The 6,826-nt window shown below is 45.1% G+C and overlaps 1 protein-coding gene and 1 pseudogene across 2 annotated transcripts in view; one reads left to right on the plus strand and one right to left on the minus strand.

Moving 5' to 3' along the window:
• The window catches only part of IL17RA (interleukin 17 receptor A), a 37,720-nt gene that overhangs the window by 4,240 nt on the left and 26,654 nt on the right, over nt 1-6,826 (plus strand). The gene's annotated exons all lie outside the window — the stretch shown is intronic.
• LOC108296190 lies at nt 3,378-5,179 on the minus strand (annotated as a pseudogene). The gene has a single exon (XR_005198344.1). The product of XR_005198344.1 is annotated as a peroxiredoxin-6-like (transcript).

Here is a 6,826-nt window from a genome sequence, read left to right on the forward strand (position 1 = left end):
AGACTCAAGTTACCATCGGAGTCGCTGCAGTCCGGGACAAGTGATGAAGAGGCCGAATACCTTTCTTTCCTTTCTTTTCTTTCTTTCTTTTCTTTTTTTTTTCTTATTTTTGAGATGGAGTCTCACTGTTGCCCAGGCTGGAGTGCAGTGGCATGATCTCAGCTCACTGCAACCTCCCAGGTTCGAGTGCTTCTCCTGCCTCAGCCTCCCAAGGAGCTGGGACTACAGGTGTGCACCATGACACCGAGCTGATTTTTGTTATTTTTAGCAGAGATGGGATTTCACCATGTTGGCCAGGCTGACCTGGAACTCCTGACCTCAGGTGACACTCCCACCTCAGCCTCCCAAAGTGCTGGGATTACAGGTGTGAGCCAAGACACCCAGGCAATTTATTTATTTTATTCATTTATTTTTTTGAGACAGGGTCTCACTCTTTTGCCCACATTGGAGTGCAGTGGCCGTGACCTTAGCTCACTGCAACCTCCACTTCCCAGGCTCAAGGAATTCTCCTGCCTCAGCCTCCCAAGTAGCTGGGATTACAGGCATGCACCACCATGTCCAGCTAATTTGTGTATTTTTAGTGGAGACAGGGCTTCACCATGTTGGCCAGGCTGATTGCGAATTCCTGACCTCAAATGATCCACCCACCTCAGCCTTCCAAAGTGCTGGCATTACAAGCATGAGCCACCACACCAGGCCAATTTTTTTTATTTTTTATTTTTGTAGAAACAGGGTTTTCACCATATTGGCCAGGCTGATCTTGAACTCCTGATCTGCCCACCTCGGCCTCCCAAAGTGCTGGGATTACAGGCATGAGCCACTGCACCCGGCCAGCAATGTACTTTGATTATATATTTTTTCTGATACACACCCCTCCCCTCCTGCCCCAGAGATAATAATTGTTTTAATTTTTCACTTGTATAATTTTTCTTTCTTTTTTTTTTTTTAAGATGGGGTTTTACCATGTTAGTCAGGCTGGTCTTGAACTCCCAACCTCAGGTGATCCACCCACTTTGACCTCCAAAGTGCTTGGATTACAGGCCTGAGCCACCACGCCCGGCCTACTTGTATGATTTTTCATGTAGTTAGTTGTTTTCTATCACACTTGTCATATCATTTTCCCTGCCAAATCATCAGATATTCCATCAATTCCGTCCCCTGTTTCCCCAGATAGCTTCCTCCTAGAGCCCTCTGTTCTCCAGCCCCAACCAGGTTTGTGCTATCTAGACCTGTGTCTAGACGAGAACTGACATCCTGTCATGGTCAAATCTCTCCTGTCCTGGATGTTGTATCTTCTTCCTCAGGGATTACTCCCTCATTTTGCTGGAGCATATCCTCCTGTAATTTTCTAAGCATATGTGTGAGGATGGATATAGACACACACACACACACACACACACACACACATCATGTATGTTCCTGATCTACATACATATGTACATCTATGTGTATATCAGGAACATACATGTTAAGTCTTTTCGTGTCAAATATCTAACCTACCCTCGTACCTTTTTTTTGATAATGTGGCTGGGTATGAAAAGTCTGTGTTAAGGATAATTTTCCCTCAGAATTTTGAAAGCATTGCCTTCTAGTAAATGGTACATATGCTAAGAAAGTCAGTGTTACTATGTTTCTTATCTGTTTTTTTGACACTTTTTTTCTCTCTGGAAACTTTTAGGAACTTCTTTTTATTCCTGATATTGCAGCAGTTTCAAAATTCAGGGCCTTGGTCTGCTCTGCTTGCTCATTTTAAATTCCGTACCTTTTTAGTAGACAGCTGAAGCGAAGAGGAGGGAAGAGACTTTTAAATATTTTGCTATTAAAAAATTGTGAAAAGTTTCTATCAAATGGGGAGACTGCAGAAAAGGCTTCTCTTGGCTTCCAAGAAGGTGTAGCAGGTGTGAGCAATACTAGTGCCATATGCCTTTCACACAGGGTTTGCATCTTCTTTTTATTGCTGATATTACAACAGTTTCAGAATTTGGGGTCTTTGTTACTGTTTTTGTGCAGGCCATTTAGTACCCTTTTTAATTCAGCAGTGTGATACTGTGAAATATGTATTTGGTCTTCAACCCCTTTTTCTGGCATAGAAACTCCTAAAATCCTTAGAATCTCCAAAATGGTATCTTTTATATACTAAGGATTCATTGATGGCTGGCAGCCTCTAGGCGGCTTCCGGATGGGGGCTGGTCACAGGAAGGACCAAGGTAGGATTAGAGGGCTGGGATGTTCAGCCCCACTCCTTTCCCCCTCACATCTGGGAAGGGGAGAGGGGAGTGAAGGTTAAGTTGATCACCAATAGACAGTGGTTTAATCAGTCATGCTCACGTGAAGCCTCCATAAAAACTCAAAAAAACCTGGTTCAGAGAGCTTCCAGGTAGTGGAACATGTGGAGGTTCCTGGAGGAGGGAGCACCTGGGAGGAGGGCGCACCTGGGAGGAGGGCGCACCTGGGGAGGAGGGAGCACCTGGGGAGGAGGGAGCACCTGGGGAGGAGGGAGCACCTGGGGAGGAGGGAGCACCTGGGGAGGAGGGCGCACCTGGGGAGGGCATCGAAGCTGTGTACTCGTTCCACTGTACCTCACCCTCTGCATTTTTTTTCTTCTGTATTATTTGTGATATCTTTAAAATAAAGTGGTAAATGTGTTTCCGAGTTCTCTGAGTAGCTCTAGCAAATTAATTGAACTGAAAGAGACAAGCATGAGAACCTCAAATTGAAGCCAGTTGGTCTTAGACGTTCTGGAGGCCTGGACTTAAGACTGATGTCTAGAGGGTGGGTAGTCTTGGGGACTGAGCACTCAACCTGTGGGATCTGATGCTATCTGTAAATAGTGTCAGAATTAATTTGGAGAACACCCAGTTGGTGCCTGCTGCAGAACTGATTGCTAGCTTGGTGGTGGGAAGAAACCACCCCCAACATGTAGTCACAGAAGTCTTCTGTTGATTGTTGTGGTGATGTGAGGGCAGGGGAAAAACAGTTCGAGTTTCTCTACATTTTCAGGAAATATGTGTCCTTCACTTCCAGAATGTTTTCTTTCTTTTTTTCCTTTCTTAAAAAATAATTTCTTCCTTCTGTTTTTTCATTAATCTCCTTCTAGAAATCTAGTCAATCATATTTTGTTTCCTAAATTGAGTTTCTAATAATCATATATTTTCTCCTATTTCTGTTGTTCTACTTTCAGAGAAATGTCCTCAATTTCATAGACTAATCCTTCTACTGAATTTTTATTCAATAGAACTTCTATTGAGTTTCAAGTTTCAGTTTTCATTCTCTGCCTGCTTATTTGTCCGCGGTGCCCCGCCCTTCTTATAGATGCAGTGTCGTATCTCTTTGGGGCTATAATCATTTTACTTGTTTGGTTTGTTTGTTTGTTTTCTAGTTTTAACAAAGGATTTTATTTTTTCCTAAAAAGTAAAATCCAGAAAATAGCAACCCACTGCAAGAAGAGTTCTCTAATAAAACATTTTCAATCATTCTCTCTTCTCTTCACATGGTGCACATCATCAGAAAGCAGACTGATACATGCAAACCCTGTGTGAAAGGCACACGGCACTAGTATTGCTCACACCTGCTACACCTCCTTGCAAGCCAAGGAAAGCCTTTTCTGTAGTCTCTCCATTTTGATAGAAACTTTTCACAATTTTTTTATAGCAAAATATGTACAGATCTCTTCCCCTGCTCTTCATTTCAGTTATCTACTAGAAATGTACAGAATTAAAAAGCTTTTTTCTCAGCTGTGATCAAAACACAGAATATTAAAGAGCATCTGGGCTACTCTAAGTTCCTGGGTTTTATACTTGGATATTTACAGAGGAAGTTGAACCTCGAGTTCTGCAGCTCTTCAAAATGGGTGACAGAAAAGAGGATGTGATAGGACAATTTTTAAAAATTGATAGTCATTCTCTGATGGAGTGAAACAAGCTTTCTCAGCCATCAACCGATATGACCTCACTGATCACAAGCCCTGCAGAGATCCAACAATAGTTGAGTTTTAAATACAGAACATATTTCAAAGAGAACCAGTAGAGAGTGCTGATGTATGAACAGAATTGAGTGCGGGTGAAAGCAGAGAGTAAAGAATCCCAAGAAACTTTTAGTGACATTTTCATTTAATAAGCAAGTAGTATAGCAACCTAAAAACCTTGGCTGTGATGACACCAGGATGTTTTTATGGAACTGCTGCAGGAAAATATGATTGGCAGCTGACATCTCTGGCTCTCAGCACCAGCTTCTCCAAGAGACTTAAGGCTGGGGTGTGTAGCGGAGGCATTTCTTGCCAGATGGGAGCTCTTTGGTGAAGACTCCTTTTGTGAGAAGTCTTTTGGCTTCTTCTTCAGGGATGGTTGGAAGGACCATCACACTATCCCCATCCTTCCGGTCAACTGGGGTGGCAACCCTCTTTTCTGCTGTCAACTGGAGAGAGATGAATACCCTGAGAATCTCATCAAAGTTGCTGCCAGTGGTAGCTGGGTAGAGGATAGAGAGTTTCAGCGACTTATCAGGACCGAAAACAAACACCACCACAGGAGCTGTCACAGGCACGCCCTTTTCATCCTTCTCTGCTGGATACAGGATGGCAAGGTCCCGATTCTTATCATCGATGATAGGAAAAGGTGACTTCTCTGGGCTCTTCACCATTGGAAGCAATGGTGACCTTGCTCCAGGCAAGGCCTTCCTCAACACTGTCTATTGAAAGGGGAGTCAGCTCGACATTCCTCTTGGCAAATTCCGGTGCCAGCTTTGCAGCTCTGCCAAGCTCTGTGGTGCACACTGGGGTAAAGTCCTGAGGGTGGGAAAGAGAATGTCCCATGAGTCTCCCAGAAAGTTCCTGGAAATGGATGCAGCCGATGGTAGTATTGGCCTCAAAGTTGGGAGCCACGTCCCCAAGAAACAGACCTCTGAGCATGGCAGTGGCCGTGATGAGGAAGCACCACTTGGATAGCAACCAACCAGGGGCTTCTCGTGAAGGACTGCTTGTTTGTTTTAACCGTGTTAACAGCATTGCTGTTTCCCTTTTTTCCAGGAGCATTTTTTAATTGTTTGTTTTGATCTGTTTTTTCATACCGAAATCCCATCCCAAACATCCTTGGCTGTCTGAGAATTTCTTTTTTGTGTGTGTGACAGAGTCTCACTCAGTCTCCCAGGCTGGAGTGCAGTGGTGCAATCTCAGCTTACTGCAACCTTAGCCTCCTGGGTTCAAGCGATTCTCCTGAATCAGCCTCCCAAGTAGCTGGAACTACAGACACATGCCACCACACTTGGCTAATTTTTTGTATTTTTAGTAGCAACGGGGTTTCACTGTGTTAGCCAGGGTGGTCTTGATCTCCTGAACTCGTGATCTGCCCACCTCAGCCTCCCAAAGTGCTGGGATTACAGGCATGAGTCACTGCGCCTGGCCTGTCTGAGGATATTTTAAGAATGAAGTCCTAGGCCGGGCGCGGTGGCTCAAGCCTGTAATCCCAGCACTTTGGGAGGCCGAGGCGGGTGGATCACGAGGTCAAGAGATCGAGACCATCCTGGTCAACAGGGTGAAACCCCGTCTCTACTAAAAATACAAAAAATTAGCTGGGCATGGTGGTGCATGCCTGTAATCACAGCTACTCAGGAGGCTGAGACAGGAGAATTGCCTGAACCCAGGAGGCGGAGGTTGCGGTGAGCCGAGATCGCGCCATTGCACTCCAGCCTGGGTAACATGAGTGAAACTCCGTCTCAAAAAAAAAAAAAAAAAAAAAAGAATGAAGTCCTAAAAGCTAATTAAATGTTCTGTGTAGTTGTTAAGGTTTATTGAACATTGGACTTTACTGTATAGGAGGTCAGGCTGATGGTGAACCTGGCCTATTGGGTGACCTAAATGCTGAAATCTGGAGGTCTTTCGTTTGGGCCTGGCTGCCAGGATTCTGAGATCAGGGCAGGGAAAGAGAGCATAAGGTTTACAACACTCCATATGTAGACCTTTGCTTAATTCTCCCTGCCCCTAATCCCTGAGGGTTGTAAGGTCTGAGGGCCCTGGCCTTTTATCTGTAACTCCCTTTTGTAGCGTTCAGACAGAAGTTCCTCCGCGTAGCACGAGCCAGCTGCCCACGCTGCTGCCACTTGGACAGTTATTTATTCATTCATGTGTTCATTTCTGCAGTTTTATAATTTTATGTGACAATCCACAGTTTGTTCTCATCCACAATGACTGGCTGCCAGTTTCTGAAAGTGGCAATAGGCACACAGGTAACCAGAATAGAGTTTGTTTGGTGACTCTTCATCCTCGTTATGCTTTCTGGACAGCGGCACGTGGATATGGTATGGAACGTTCCTTATTCCTTCGGCCCAGACAGCTTTCTTGAGCCTAGTGTTAGCACGTCTGGAATCCCCATCTGTTTATGGCAAAGTTCTGGGTCTCTTTGAGTGCCCAAGGCCGAAGGGGCATGCTGCTTACAGTCCGCTCCATGGGCGTGCCTGTGAATGCTGATGTCATATTCTGGTGTCACCACCTCACTGGTGGCAGGTGGCAGAATAGCTTTTTTTTCTTCCTCTTCTTTTTTAGGCAGAGTCTTGCTCTGTCACCCAGGATAGAGTATGGTGGCACAATCCCGGCTCTCTGCAGCCTGTGCCTCCTGGGTTCAAGCAGTTCTTCCATCTCAGCCTCCCAAATAGCTGGGACTACAGGCACATGCCACCAGGCCCAGCTAATTTTTGTATTTTTAGTAGAGACAGGGTTTCGCCATCTCTTGGACAGGATGCTCTGGAACTCCTGACCTGAGATGATCCACCCATCTCAGCCTCCCAAAGTGCTGGGATTACAGGCATGAGCCACTGCATCCCGCTAACACCCTTT

The sequence above is a fragment of the Cebus imitator genome, unplaced genomic scaffold (assembly GCF_001604975.1).
Source record: "Cebus imitator isolate Cc_AM_T3 unplaced genomic scaffold, Cebus_imitator-1.0 Scaffold689, whole genome shotgun sequence".
Taxonomy (NCBI): domain Eukaryota; kingdom Metazoa; phylum Chordata; class Mammalia; order Primates; family Cebidae; genus Cebus; species Cebus imitator.